This window comes from Halyomorpha halys, unplaced genomic scaffold (genome assembly GCF_000696795.3).
Source record: "Halyomorpha halys isolate HHAL.00 unplaced genomic scaffold, Hhal_1.1 Scaffold657.1, whole genome shotgun sequence".
Lineage (NCBI taxonomy): Eukaryota > Metazoa > Arthropoda > Insecta > Hemiptera > Pentatomidae > Halyomorpha > Halyomorpha halys.
Window position 1 is genome coordinate 48,658 of NW_027105368.1, and position 16,787 is coordinate 65,444.

General features: G+C 30.3%; 1 protein-coding gene and 1 long non-coding RNA gene across 6 annotated transcripts in view; one reads left to right on the forward strand and one right to left on the reverse strand.

Annotated features, from left to right (window-relative positions):
* The window catches only part of LOC106685093 (ABC transporter G family member 23), a 207,867-nt gene that overhangs the window by 16,194 nt on the left and 174,886 nt on the right, over positions 1 to 16,787 (reverse strand). Inside the window, exon 1 of one of the 5 annotated variants that reach the window (XM_014427589.3) lies at positions 4,154 to 4,283. The exons of the other annotated variants lie outside the window; for them this stretch is intronic. The gene's annotated coding sequence lies outside the window, so the exon portion shown is untranslated. Of the gene's footprint in view, positions 1 to 4,153; positions 4,284 to 16,787 lie in introns of those variants that run through there. 5 annotated transcript variants of the gene reach the window in all.
* Positions 9,432 to 9,825, forward strand: LOC136796563 (uncharacterized). The gene is made up of 2 exons (XR_010844294.1): positions 9,432 to 9,637; positions 9,756 to 9,825. It is a non-coding gene; the product is annotated as an uncharacterized lncRNA (long non-coding RNA).

Genomic DNA, 16,787 nt, shown 5'->3' on the forward strand with positions numbered 1-16,787 from the left:
CACTACAAGCAACCAATCTACACGGTCTCTTGCTTTCTCCTTCCATCTTTCAATATTTAAAAGCTTCAAATCCTCCACCACATCGTCCAACCATCTGATCCGGGGACTTCCTCTTTTCCATTTTCCATCTGGTTTGTCATAAACCATCTTTTGGGTATCCTTTCATCGGGCATCCTCTCAACGTGACCTAATCATTTTATTCTTGCTCTTTTTACTGAAGCAACTGCTGGGTTTCCCGAACAGATCCATCAGCTCATCATTCCTTCTTTTTTACCAAATTCCATTCTCCGAGACTCCTTCCCATATCCTTCTCAATACCTTTCTCTCCCAGGAGTTGAGCGTCTGCTTTTCTTGTCAAGGGCCATATCTCCACCATAGATCACTACTGGCCTTACGATGGTTTTGTAAATGTCCACTCTCATTCTTTTAGAGAGAACTTTAGACTTCAATATTTTTGGCAGTGAGAAATAACTATTAAACCATGATATATTAAAAACCCTCAAGGACGATAATAGAACAGTAGAATCAGTATTTAAATTTTTCAATCCGCATAGTATTATAACAGAATAGGTAGCTCTATCAGAACGGAAATTATGGTAAAATAGAAAAGAGGAGAGGGAATTATTATGAATATATAAAAAAATAAAATAAATATAAGCCTAAATAAATAAGAAAAAATGGCGTTGATTACAATCGAACATTGTACATTTTTGAAATTAACTCGCCAAAAATCAGCACTCCTACGAAATATGAACTTTAATACTTTGGTAGCTTGTATTTCAACATTTGGACACACGATGTATCCAACCTCTGAGAATTGAATGAACTAGCATATGGAATAGAACACACAGACACATGCAAATTTTTTTTTTTGTGGTCCTTTGATCACCTAGAACAAGAGCCGAAGAAGTCAGTTATTTTACGCTTAATTACTAGTCTAAATTGATGAGTTAAGGGGAATAGAAAATGGCAGCTGCTTCAAAATTTTAAAGAATTTTTTTTCATTTGGAACTCCACACCCCTAACCCATTGACAGTGTATCCCATGACGTTCATGGGCAGGGCGTCTAGTACCATTCAACTTATCTCGTACCACACACGGAAAGGGAACGGCGTTAAAACTGTTTACGAAACCAAATATATCTTAGACTATGGTTAAATTCTTTGCTTCCTCTGTTTACCAAGATTCTATTTCGATGATTATATAATTTTGAATACAGTATGCCGCCGACTTCGAAACCGATCACACAATACTTCGCACCAGAGTTTAGTGCTCCATCAGTTCTAAAAATAGTTTTTGTGAATTATATAAAATGTTATCTAACATGGATGGTGGTAATAGTAGTGACTCGTCAATCATAAATGTCATTTTAAAATCTATTATACACTGACCAATTACTACCAAGGTACACATAAAACGTGTTTCTTTACATTTTTTATTATATTCCAAGTATTTCCGAACATTAAAAAGAACTAATTTTTTTTTTACTAGAATTCGCAATTTCACTACACTGTGAAAGGGTTTACAACTATGGTACCTACAATGCTAGAAAACCTAAGAGGATATCATTAAAAGTAGAGAAAATTTACTAAAATATGATTCCTAATAAAGCTATTTACGTTAATTAGTTACCGAGATACATTTTTTTACAAAACAACAATTCATAAAAAAATATTGAACGTAAATAATTCCACTAGGGCTCATATTTTAGCAAATTTACACTACTATAAATGATGTTCTATTAGGTTGTTGGTATGGATATGGAGCTCCGAATGAAAAATTAATTTTTTTAAACATTGTCCATTTTATATTCCCCTAACCATACTTGGCACACTCATCAATTTTGACTTTTAATTATACATAGTTTTCATTAAAGTGTTAAAAAAATGGGATGAAATGACTAGTTTTTTTTTCCAACGCGCTCTTTTATTAACATATTCGGGGAGGTCACCCATTCAAGTACTGACCAAGCACATCACTGCATATGTGTATATAATGGAGATCATTCATCGTTGCTCAGAAATGAAGATCCTATGATCTTAATAGAGTAGTTCCCTTTACAATTTCTTATTCGCTTCGTGTGTCAATTCTATCTGACGAATCGGAACTTACAAAACACCGCTTTCGAAATGACAAAGAGAAGAGGAGAACGGACGGAAAGGTCGACTGGACCAACGAGGATGGCGGCAAGAGTTGCTTTTAAAAAGAGTATCATGCTATTAGGTAAGGAGGAATTTTGATAGAATGTTTCGGTGGATTTTATAACAACTTAAACTATGACATGAACAAAATTGCTGCGGTTAAAGATTTAGAAGAAGATTAAATTCTGCAAAAATAAGTCTTAGATGGCGAATGAAGGCCCTGAAACTATTGTTTGAGCTAACTCACTTCAACCTCAATGGTTGTCTTAATAAACCAAATTTTCGTTATTGACATGAACTTTGCTAACCGACTTAGGCAGAGCAAATTGTAGGTTTTAATTTATAAGATATTATTTTTATTTCATAATGATTTTATATGATTTTTTTGCATAAATTTTAAATTTCTATTATTCTTCTTTCAAAATGAAAATAATAATCTGGATTATCTCTATAGGAAGTCTAGTGAGTCAATTCATAAAAATTTTTTTGAGGTTATAACTTCCTAAGAAGAAGTGAAGATGCACAAATAAGTCATAGTAGAAAAAAGAGAGAACAGTGTAAAGTGTGACATGATTTCCTATATGAAATTATGAGGTTTAAAGTACATGATTATGGGACAGTGGTCCCGAAACGTTGTACCATGTTATGATAATTTAATACAAACCTCATTCAACTGGAAGTTATTAACCTCAAAAAAGTTTTTATGAAAATAATAATAAAATATTTCAAACATTCATAGAGTTCTTTTATTTTTCAAAAAAAATCTTTTCACGTTTCACAGCCTGCGTATGATTATAAAATAAATATACTTGTTTGAATCTATTTTGTGTTTCATAAACTTATAAAAAATGTACTTCATGTATTTGATGGTTTTATAATCGTTTAGTTTTATTTTGCACAACCCTCGCTACCTTATCATCTTATACCTTGCCTATGCTGATTACTTTTGTTATTATGTGCAAGAGCAATAATTTGAATTTTTTTTCTACTTATTATGGATCTAGTAATTGAAATATGCCATCATAATCTATCCGTATCCAAAATAAAAGACATCTCTTAAATATAGTCTCTAACCAATCTTTTCCTCTCCCCTCCAGACTGTCCCATCTCATTAAGTCAAACAGCGGACCCGAGATGATTACTTTATTGCCTTTGAAACTTCAAGGTTATTGACCTAAAGTTTTTTATATGATATTCCGTATGCAATGCCTATACCAGTCCTTAACTCTGATTCCCATTTAACAAAATATCGATAAAAATATATATAAATACATCGGTACTTAGTTAAATTTTCTAAAATAGACTTGTTTCTCATGATGAATCTGCATTCTTGTGAAACAACTATGCTGTTCTGGGTGAAGTGAGTGGTGATAAGACCTAAAGTTTAGGGTTTACAGTTTAAAAAAATTAAACATACCATAATTTTCCATTTCTTGTATCAATTGGTTAAATAATATAACATGAAGTGATGTATCTAACAATATACGTTTGCCAAACCATGGCAAATTCGCGCATACGCAAGCGTGTGGATAGGTTATTTGGCTGGGACAAATAGACCTGATTTTGTGGCCGACCGGTTGAGTGGCACAAATCAAAAAGTGCTTGTTTCACAGGTTTGTTTTTAATTAGCATTGTTTCAGAACTGCCAACAGATAAATGTTTGTACTCTCTGAGTTTAATTAATTAAAGAATTCCCTTAGTCGCCAGAATCAATAATTAACTCTACTTTAACATTGACATACATATATTTCAAAATTAAATCGATTCGGTTAGTTTAAATATATATTTTTTTAAAATCTTGTCAATTAACTTTAACACATTATTTTGTATTTAACATAGCACAAATATATATAAGTTTCTTAAGTCAGTATATGGTTGAATAATTAAATTAACAAAGACTTATTAAAAAATCTAGTTCAAAAATTGAATTTTTAGGTTATGTAGTACTATTTCTACGAATATATATCATCTAAAAATTTGCTGATATTAAGGTTTCCTATCATTTGACCTACCTCTATTTTGTTCCTTTTTATAATGAAAATGATATAAATAGCCGACAAAGTTCAAAAAGAATAAAAGAAGCGTGTAAATACAGATATTTGTTGCTTCTTTTGTTTACCAATCATTAAACCATCGTTAATTTGTACAATCGAATAAGAATGTAAATATCGATGTATGTATGTCTTATCAACAGTTTCTAAATATATCGAAATATTATACCGATATATCGATAACCAAATCGATATTCATTTAAAACGTGAAATTTTTTACAAGCTTTCTCTCAATTGTCTTTATTTTTATCCAAAATTTCGGCCCTTAGGTCATTATCAAGGAGACCATAAATTAATGTATCTAACTTTAAATACAGACCATTATGCCTGTATAGGAAAGAGTGTTTACATTGAGTTGAAAGATAGATAGTACAAATAAACAGATGTTAGTTTTGTATTAGTTTTTGTATCAAAAATTAAATAATTATAGGTTATATTATAGTTATATTATTAAATAAATATAGGTTATCACAAAAAAAAATGTATCAATAAAAACAATTAATAATTGAAATTAGAGAAGAAAAAAACGCTTAAGAATAGAAAAACAGTTGCTTAAATGTGAAATTAAATTTAAAAACACTGAATTTCTTATTTTAATCCCTGACTATATGATATATTAATAAATATTGAATGAATTACTGAATTAAAGTCTATCACAGTATTAACATTTATTAATAAAAGAAAAAGTAGTAAAATATATTGCTACAAACTAGGAAAAATGAATTAAATCCCCTCCCCCAAAAAAAAAGCAGAAATAAAATTAAAACCTAATTTAATAATGAATTATACCTATCAAACTTATAACAAACACTTCCATTAAAACCAAATACAAATTATAACTAAATTAAAAAAAAAAATTAAACCAATATATCTGAAGTACTGTTTTGTTTATTTTTTTTTTTTTTTTGGAAGAAGTATAGATTTTTGTCCAGAAAGTTGTAGTACTAATATTAGGATGTATTAATAAAAAATTACAAATAAAAGTATCAGTCAAAAATATCCATATATTTCTCCTAAAATATAGATTTTTTTAAATCTATATTCTATTGATAACATCCGTACAATCGAATACTTACCTTAACATTGAAAATAATTGTCAGGTGTAAAAATATCAAACTTTGGTTTGGTTGATGGCAATGGTATATTCTTTATCATATAGGTCATATATTTCGAAATGAATTACATCATCCTAATTTCCAATTTTATGTTAAAATTAACCCATTTTATTTACATAATTAAGCTAAAAATAAATTTAAAAAAAAATCAGAAACAAACTTTTTTTTTACCAAACAAAAAAAGAGAAAGAAAAACATTTCGCTCGATATTGGTCGCCCACTAACTTTTGGTACAAGGGTGCCCCCCTTGCAACCTCATACTTCTGGTCCTGCCATTCACAGTTACAACGGATGAAACTTTGGCTGTTCAAATAAACGTATGCCTGAATTAGTGAAAAATCAACTAATTATTACCTGTCACATATATCACTTATGATTTTTGTTTTCAGAATCTTTAAAAAAAAAAAAAAAAAATTATAATTTTGGAGTCGTATATTTTTATTAATTTATATTTATTACATCGCATTGTATATTCATTTGAATAAGGGTGATAAAATATAAGGTTGGGGAAAAATAAATCCATTATTTTTACATGAAATTCAAGGCTTTATGTAACATGTTTGGTTTTGTCCGATTTGGGTCAAATATGCACCGTTTTGTTCCATAATTTATTGCCACTTTATAATACCTCATAGAAGTCTTCGTTCCTATTGTCGAAAAACACTAGTAACCGATTTTCACAGTCTTCTCTTGATGCCAATTTCTTATCACCAAGAAAGTTTTGCAATGCAAGAAAAAATAATCGAAAAGATAATATTATATAATTTACTGAGTGAGTGTTTACGAAACTAGAGATACCTTCTTTACTGGCTAACTGAGCTGCAGGGGTCCATCTTTCACAATAGGAAGTGCTCTACAGCTGAATCAGGTTTTTCCATGACCTCCTTTATGATTACGTATTAAAGAAATCAATATTTTTTAACATTAATTTAGATTTTTTTACACCTAGTTTTTTTTTTATGTTTATAGTTTAGGTTTTTTAATATTTAAAATTATATATGTTACATTCTATATAGCCATTAAAAAATTACACCATATTTACAAATAAACTTAGATCATATAATTCTAATAAAAAAAATATTTATAAAAATATTTTATATAAAATCAATTTTCGGGTCAGGCCAACATCCTCTTATATTTAACACTGAATCATGTGTACATGTAATGAAAAACTACTAATAATTAATAAACTTTAATTTATTATTTTCAATATTAAAAAACACGTATTCAAAAGTTGATAATGATAAGTAAGATGAACTAATGATGTTTCTATATTCCGAATCGTTCACAGAGCCAGACATACTTCAAGAAGGAAATGAATTGCTTCTTAAAACCACAAAAAAAAAAAAAAAAAAAAAAATACCCAAGAAAGAAAAGATCAACTGCTTCTACCCAGACACTTTTTATTTTAATCTTAAAAAGCTTTTGAAAAGTTCAAGGGTAAGAAAAAAACCAAAACGCATTTTAAATATGAGGAAGTTTATGTTTATGAGTCATTGAAAGCGAAAATGGTTTGTCATTTCAAATAATAATAACTAATTAATCACCTTATTTACTATTTTATAAATCGTTGATTTATTGTTTTTTGTAAAGTTGGTGTTTGAAAAAAACAAGTTTTCGTAAAATATTATACTCCAAGAACTATAGATGGCTCTAATTGAAGTCGGTCAAATGTAAATCATAAAGTAGTTTATAATAATTATTATTGTACGAATAGCAGTTTTCGTGATATTTGTTAAAATAAATTAATAATAGGTTGATTTGTTGTTATTTGGAAAAAAAGTGTAGGTGTTTGGAAAGATATTCTGGAAAATATAAAATGTGAAGAATTGAATTGGTGTTTAAAATCAAGATCCTTTAATACATTATAAAGTAGTTTATAACGATTATATTCGTAAGTAATACAGTTTCATGATATATCCAACAATATATTTACAAAATTGTTTTTCTCAATATTTGTAAAAACTTTATCTCACGAATTTTTTAACGTACAGAGCTCTTAAAAGGGACTCAAATTTTAAAAACTTTAATTGAAATCAATAAAATAAATCTATACCGCTACTACAACCCATGAAGGGTCAGAGGTGCAGTGCTTTGTGTAAGGAAGTACGTTTACTAAACCAGTGGTTGTGCGAGGAGGTGATTTGGTCAGAAACATCCTCAACCGCCAGATTTTTCCCCAATTAAAGGAATTAAGCCACTTTATGAGGCTGGGTGAACACCGAAGGGCTCCCGAACCCACTGGGTTGACTCAAGGCTACATTAACAGAGTACATAATTATCTGATACAACCGGATTCGAACCTGGATCCTTGGAGTTAGCACAGTGCCATACCAATGAGCCATACCACTCCATAACAAATTTAATTTACTTGTAAAAGAATTGTTATAATTTCTTTCGCGAAGTATGTAATATTTAAGATATTAAGTGTTGAATAAAAATAAGCAATAATTTTAAAAGTGTACTACTATACTTCAATAAGTACATTTACTGTACTTGTTGTGCAGTATAGCTAAAAATTGATTTTTTTTTTGTTTATAAGAAAATGTGATTTAAATTAAAATAAAAATATTTAAAAAAAATAATAATAATTTTGATAGTGGAGTGAAAAAACGAAAAACAAAAGCAGGATCTTTTAATTGGTAAAATGTTTACTTATTAAAATAAGAAACTCAACGAAAATGAAATTCATTTATTATAAATAGGTTTCTAAGTGTGAATCTAAATTCAAAGCACTATTGATTGTTTTGATAATTTCTGATTTTATTTTCGCCAGGTAAGGTATTTTTTCGGAAGGTTTTAAAGTCACCATTCTATAATTATTCATACTTTCCAAAAAAAAAATTTTAAAATCCTTGTAGCTACATGAATATCGCAGTCATAAAAACAATATAGAAAGTATAGAAATAATACATAGAAAATATTAAAAATGTTAACAAATAATCCTAGATTCATAGTTATTGATCAATGTCATGAATGAGGGTTAGTGTTTTGTAAATTTTAATAAATAAGTAAAAATTGAATACAATTTAACGGTTTAAGAACATTCATGTAATGTTAGCCAGAAGTAGGAACCCTACCTAAATAAGGTTTGAGGTCAGTGCTATCTTGAATTAGTAACACTAATGATAATAGATTGTAGGCTTCCAACCTCTGTGTCAATACTAATGACTTGAGTGAATAATTAAAACCCTTAAACGTGATATGAATGTCCAATTTACACTCGATTCATTACAACAAAAAAAAAAAAACAGTGCACTTTAAACTTTCCGTTGTTTTTATTTGCAACGAGGGATTAGCCGTAGATATTAGTGTATATTTTCAAGAAAATGGCAACATTTGTTTAAAGTAAACAAATAACAGTAAACAAAAACAATTATAATAAACAAGATATCCCCGAATTAAGAAACGGGCTAGCATTAAACTTCATATTTGCTTATTTTTAAGTTTTACGTAAATTATTTTCAATTATTAATCCCCATCCCTCTCAAAGTTGAGGTTTAACATTTCATCCAAAACTCAATTAATAATAATATTTGGTCATACGAGGATCATCCTCAGAACTCGATATTATAATTCATTGTATTTTTTTTTTTTTTTTTTTTTTTTTTTTTTTTTAATGGCGGTTGATTAGAGTTCCTATATACCACTGTCCTCGATTTTTTTCTGAGACCACAGGACCGATTTTAGGATGTACTCGAAACTTCTACTTGAACCTGAGGATTCAAAGACCCTTGTTTGTAGAGCAGTACGGGAATATATGGTAAGGGAAAGTATTGCGATTGTAAACAAAATTGATATTTCGTTTTGTGTTCTCCTGAGTTGAAATAACCAAGCTTCCGAAAATCGAAGTGCCACTTTATAAAATCGATATTCACGTGTTTTTTTTTATTTTCTCAAAAACGGCTCAAGCGGTTTCGAATACATTCGAAATTATATGTGGGATTCTTATTCAATAACTGATACAAACCACAATGAAAAAGATATTCTGTTAATATCTCTGAATCAAATAAAACAGATGTGATATAACCAGGCAAACATATGTAATTTTATATGATCAAAATGATTTTAGACTTAATTAATGGAGAATTAGATATTGGTAACATTTAGTGTTAAATGTTACCTTAAGCCCAATATGCCCTAGTCGTTTTTGTTATTTTAACCCAAATCGTTAAAGACGACAGTACTTTAATTTTTCCTGATAATAGAAAAAATTTACCTTTTTTACTTTACAAATAGTCTTTAAGTGTCAAGAAACTGTCGATATACTTGTATTCAAGTCCTTTATCCTGACAGGAGTGTCCTACTTTTTTCCCCTAAGAGTTGCCCCGTGAGCATTTATCTCATAATAGACGATTTTTACTATTCTATTTATATAATTGGATGTGAAGATAATAATCTTCACGACTGCTTTCAATGCAATTTGAAATTGAAATTGTGAATTGCAGCTCTTCCATCAGGTGCTGAAGGCTCCAGATTTCGTAAAAGATCTTCTTGCCACGGCTCATGATTTCAAATTATAGAAATAATTTTATTAATTAAATTATTATTAGAAATTGATTTCAAATTATAGAAACGCAGGTGGTGTCCAGGCAAGCAAAATGCTAAAATGAGAAAAAAAATATGTCACGTTAGGAGTGTACTAGTGAGTGAAATAACTTATTTTTTTGTTCTCTTGAACTAATGTGTCTATAGTTAGGGTGAGGGGGGGGGTCTAATATTTGAGAACTGGCTGATGTTAGCAATGATATGGACCGAACTATTAAAATTTCTGACTACGGTAATTTTGAGTAGTGTGTCTTTCCTTCAGAATGAACACTATGTCTATATGTTTATGCATATTAAAATAGATATACATATTGTTTTCGTTCTAAATGCTAATTGATTCTACTAAAATGTCTTACCCGTGTTAAGTACAAGACCGGTTCTCCAGAAGTGACCCCTCTCCAGTACTCATTGAAATTCGCCCCTGGATTCGGTTCCGGGGAAATGAGATCCGGGTGACATTGAACTTTACTTTAGTTTCGACCTTAAGAAACTTTTTTTATCCCTTTTGCGTAGGACGGTTTTTACGCCTCCGTCTTCCTATGTAATATATGTCCTTAGTTGAATTGAAGTAGAGGGAACATCTGATTACGTCTTGGAATGGTAACAATTAGCTAATGAACCTTAATACACCAATGCTAACTAATAAGACAAAGATACAAGTCAACAAATAAGTCGTTGACTTTCAAAATGCGATAAATCCCAATTTTTTTCCAAATAATTTTTTCTAGAAATTTTGATTTTTCTTCTCTTCTATCGCTTGGTAAAATTAGTTTCAAAGAAAACTATTAAATCCTATAGAAATAAAATGTAGAAACGTTGGTTTCCTCTCAAAAGAGGATAAACCCCCTAGTACTTCCTTCTGAAATACATTGTATATAATCCAAAAAGTGTATAACTGGAAGAAATCAATGCCGGTACTCCACAAGGTTCAGTCCTTTCCCCCATTTTGTTCAAATTTTACCTTCACGACATCGTCCAGTCCACAGACACCTCCATAGCTGTGTTCTCTCAACATGATGACATAATAATAGCTAGAAACACTTTGCAAAGTCACCTTAATGATTTAGAACAATATTCACTAAATGGATGATTAGCTTGAACATTGAAAAATGCAACTCAAAAGTTTTTACCAGATCCAACACCGGATCTAATCCTCAAAGGTAAAAATGTGAAATGGAATCCTGCCAGTGAAACAGTAAAATACCTGGGAATTCACCTAGATCGCCGCCTTACCTGGAATCACAATATCAACATCAAACTAACTCAAACTTACGCAAGGTTAGCAATGCTATATCCTATCCTAAACAGAAATTCCAAACTAAAACCAGAAATAACTGTTCTTATATTTAAAATAATCTTCAGGCCACTGCTGATGTACGGCTTTGAAGTCTGGTGAGCGGGACCCTTCACTTAAAGGAAAAAAAACTACAATCTTTTCAAAATAAAGTCCTAAGAATCTCAGTTAATGCTCCTTGGTTCATAAGAAATAGCCAATTGCGTCGCGAATTACATGTGGAGGATTATATCAAAAAACGGTCACGAAGTTCCACTCCCAGTTACCGACAGTTAAAGAAGCAGTGACCTACAACCTGGGAAACCCAACCTCAATCCGAAGACTGAAGCCCAGACTGCTTCAGGACATTCTTTTATAAATTTTTAATAAATATAAAATTAATTCATAGTCACACTACCTCTATATACTTATTATTAATATTTTTTTTTCTCTTATCATCTCTCTTCCCTTTTTCAAATTAACTTGTTTCTTTTTACTATTAGGCAATTGTTTGTTTTATTTAAGTGTACCAATATCATTATTTTTTGTTATTAATTTTACTTTCCTCTTTTATTAAGAAGCATTATTCTTATCTATTTATTTTATTATTCTTTTTTTTCTTTTAATAAGAACATTGTATATAGTTAGGGGTGTCATTTGTATGACTATACCCCCTCATAATCAACTGTTAAAAAATATATATAATATAAGTTATATCAACTATGTAAGGCCCACCAGGCCGATCTGGTATAAAAATAAAGAAAAAGATAAAAAATATAACTGGAAGGAATCTCTGGGCTATTGAAGACGCCATACCACTTTAGATTTATTCAAACATTAATACAAAGTCTACCATATTCATAAGGGTTGAAAGAAACTATAGTATCGATGCAGGATGCTTCCAATCTGTTATATATATATATATAAAAAAAAATTGTTTGTCTTGAAAATGAAAATTATTCTAAAAAAGTCCAAGGGTTGCAGTTGCCTCTTTAAAGATTATGGATGTGAATCAATTGCTATAAAAAACATTATCGCCCCATAATGGAGCGAAATTTGACAAAAAACAAATTAAGCCTAATATTAGTATCACTGGAATTGATATTGACGATGATGAAGAAACCTATTGTGACATTCAAGTTTTTTATTTATGTAATAATTGTTATTAAAAAATATTATTTTCAGGAAAACTCATTATTGTGAACTCTTACTCTTTATCATAAATGTGTAAGTTTATTTAAGAGAGGAGTTGCTAATATGTGCATTTCCTTTCACGAATACCCAAATGCCTCCAATAAGGAATAAGTCCATTTTGATTTTTAGAATTTCTCACAGTAATTTTTTTTTTTTGTTGAGTTCATTAAATCTCATGAACCACAAGGAAATAAATGTTAAATTTTCCTTATAAGTATTATTTTCCTATTGATATCATATTAGTTAAGATATTTTTGTTTCTCATGAAAAGTTTTACAATTTGAACTTATCCTATTATGAAAGTTGACGCCTCAAATAGAAAATTTATTCTACAGTGAAATGTTTTAAATTCATAGTAATTTTACTATGTAAATAATGTAAATGTAGTGCTCTAAGTATAACTGCATATTGAGGGTGTAAACTAAACTATAATTAGGTGATGTGTGCATCTACCTCTTTTCGACTACCATATACCTTTCGATTACCTCAGTTTGACAGTACAGATTTACAGCCCGTAAAATTGAAATTGGAGTAGCCACGATGTTGCAAAATTGTATACTTTTTCGAACTTGAGAGCTTTAGATTTTTTTAAAAATTATATTACAGAAGAACAGTTTAACGTAGCCATCTTCTATTGATGTCCAAACCGAGTTGAGTGATATAGAAAAAGTTAGTATCATATAAAAAATACAGAGAAAATGCCTATTTTTTTTGTATGGTGATGACATAATTGAGAAGATTGCAATAATAAAAATTAACAGGTAAATATTATCCCCCACGTATAAGAGGTAGAGCGTATCTCTGTCACCGCGTAACTGGTAATGAGTCAGTGGAGGCTGAGCCAGTGTGCTAAAGCCGCAAACATTCAACTTGAGTGGAGTATCTGATTACTGTCAGAACCCCAATTGTCCATTTTAATTTTACAATAAGTCTCTTGGCCACTGCTGTTTAAACCTTCGAGGTGGATTATAGGATGGGTAGAACTGGATAAGAATTACGATGGTTAAAAAGGTTTATATGGAATTTTGAGAATTTGGTTGGTATTTGAGGTCAAGGACAAAAGGGATATGAAGGTCATGGTGTAGTGTTCGGTTGGAAACGTAATAGGGTGCATTGACTATAGTTCTAAAGATTTTGGATTGAAAGGATTGGATACGTTTGGTGTTAGATGGTTTAGCTGTTCCCCAAAGTTCAAATCCGAAGGTGCAAATAGGTCTGACAAATTTCTAATTTATAAGACTATAATAAATTATAAGTTTGTTTTCTAGGTGAGAAATGAGAGATCCTGTTGAGCAGTCGGTATAGTTGGCTGAATCCTCTGTCGAGTTCTTGTCTTTTAAGTCTATTATGTTGGTTCCAGGTGAGTCTTTTGTCTAAGACGAATCCAAGATATCGCACTGTGTCGGATCTGGGCAGAGGAATATTACTAAAAGTAACAGGTGGACAGAAGCTGCGGCAGAAGGTGAAGGCACATAGGTGCATTAATATTTATCGAACCATTAAACAACATCGATTAAGTTTACATGACTTTTGATTAGTTTACATGATTTGTTTATATATTGTATGAATAAGTTTAACTAAAAAACGCAAATGAACTATGTTTGCTTATGATTCCCCGACTTTCCGCCAGTTAACATTATGACACAGATTATTATAACATTATTGTGAGCGAATGTTTCAAGTTGAATTGAAAATAAATAAACAAATCAGAAAGGGTGACACAAAATCCTTGAATTCACCGCCACCTCGATTACCTTGTTATGATTGCATAGGCAAAAGTTGACACCAATTTTTTTTTTTTTGAGATATTTATTTATTTCGAGAGCACTGATAGGTTATTAAATTTGGTATATGATAATAATAATAAAGTGAATTAGAAATTAACGAAAGTATTTTTTCTCCCACATTCTACGTAAGTATGTTATTTTAATTTTAAGGACTATCAGAGTAACCATAGAATTCGGATACTGGTTGAATAGACTGGAATTTTGATCTAAATTATTTGGTAATTTTTAATGTTTGCATATATTCCTCCTTTGATCAATGATTATTAATTTTAATTGCTTATTTATAACGGAATATGGAAAGGATGATACAGATGATACTGGCCGTTCTAAAATGCTCACTAATCAGCTAATGTGTTTGATAAAATAATAAATTTTGAAAGGTATATACTTTTTCATCTATAAACTGTAGAGCCTAGAGATAATGCTATAGATAAACAAACTCAGCGTCTAATGAACCCCATGACTTATAATTCGGTAAAGTAGTATGATCGTAAACCACCTGGTTTCATATCATATATTTTTATTTAACACCAGATCGGCCTGGTGGGCCTTAGATGGTTAATATAACAGTTACATTTTTTCTTTTAACAATTAATTATGGGAGTCTCTAGCAAAAGACACCCCTAACTATATACAACGTTATAAATAAATAATAAAGATAAAATATATAGATAAAAATAATAATTATTAAGACGAGAGAAAACAAAAAGTTAATAACAAAACAATGACTTTTATAGATTTAATAAAATAAATAATTGTCTTCTTGTGGGGGAAAAAAATACAAGTTAATTTAGAAAAGGACGAAGAGACAAAAAAAAATAGAAATAGTGTTAATAATATAATTGATAAATATAGAATTTATAAAAGGATGTCCTACAGCAGCCTGGGCTTCAGTCTTCGGGTTGAGGTTGGGTTTCTCAAGTTGTAGGTCACTACTCCTTTAACTGTCGGTAACTGGGAGTGAAATTTTATGAACCGTTTTTGATGTAGTATTCTATTGATTCCTAATGTTATTGGCTATCATCTGATTTGATGTGATAGGAAGTCCACGTGCAACCAGGCCAGGAAGTTTATGGCCTAATAATACTTAACTGAATTGTTATATTGTAGTGCTAATTCAACGCAGAATATAATGGTTTTTTGTGAGAAATATTTGTATTTATGTAAAATTTTCGCAGTTTACGTTTAAGATTTAGCATTTATAAGCACAAAAAAAATACCTGTAATTTCGTAATTCTTTACTTTATCAAACAAACTAATTGCTCACTAATCGTTTCAGGACCGCCACAAATTCGTTTCCGTATTGAATATGGACTCATTTATAACACCATATTTTAGTGGTTTTTTTGCAAAATCTTTTTTTGAAATATTTCTTTTTGTTTTAAGATGAATTAATTTACAAAAGTAATAATTATTGTACTCATTCAACGCAAAATGTAATGCTTTTTAATTTGTTATACTATGACTTTTTTGCTATAACATACCGATTAGGAGTTATAGAGAAACAAATAATTAATTAACGAGCTAATTATTAAGAGTTTTAGGACTTCTAGAAATTTGTTTCAATGTTAAGTGTAGTAGAATTAATTTTTTACTCTTCTAATTTGTTAAAAAATCCAGACTGCCAAAAAAATATATGCAAAATCTGGGGCAAAGTAAATATATATTATTCATTATTATTATTTTGGTTTATTTATTATTTTTTTGTTAGTAAATATATATGTTAGTTTATTCTCTTAATCAGGAAAACTGATATGCTGAAAAATATCTAAGTTTTGAAGCTATGGATGCACGATGCCATGATAAAGCCAGCTCTGATATCTGGCTGCGAGACCTAGGATCTAACAGGAATCCTGGAAAGATTTTAACGGAAAGTCCTCCAACAATTACAGGAGCGATCTGGAATGAGCCCCATAACATATGGAGAAGAACTAATAGTGAACTGATTCCAGAGATTGTCAGGCAATATCTCATGACATGAAGTGGGACATGTGGCACAATCCACAAAGATGTGAAAGAGCTCCATGCAAACTGGAATGGAGTAGTACAAGACAAGGAAGCGTGGAAAAGGCTGGTTTCAGCGGCCAAAGATTTACAAGCTCTGTAGAAACAACCAAAAAAAAAAAATAATAATAATTAAAAAGCCGTCATGAATTATCAATACAAAAATACTGAGTCCCATAATTATCCATTATGAAAATATGAGTACATTGATTGGATACATTTTATGATATACCAACACTTTTTTTCTATTGTTGTCTTTAAATAATAAAGAATATTTAAAGACAACAAGCTTCCTGGCAAGTAGGGTTAAGCCAATGAGTACAAGTTAATATTAAATTTATTTTATTTATAATATTGAACCTGTTAGGAGTTTCGGTGATGATTAATAATATAAAAACATTATTTTTTTAAATATAAAGAAAGATACTGAAATAGATATTTTCATAAATAACGACTCATTTAACACTGGCTCGTTAAAATCCCCTATAGAGCGGCCGTGATCGAGGAAGAATCATTTTGCTAGTCAGCTTCTACCCGATATAATGACCGACATTTACATCGCAACGGTTTCCTTACACATCGGGTAGCATATGACGCAGCGTGGTTTTTCCCAAGAGCAATATTCCGGAACTCAGCTCAATTAAACCAAGGCTAAGAAGTGACAAAACTGTGGA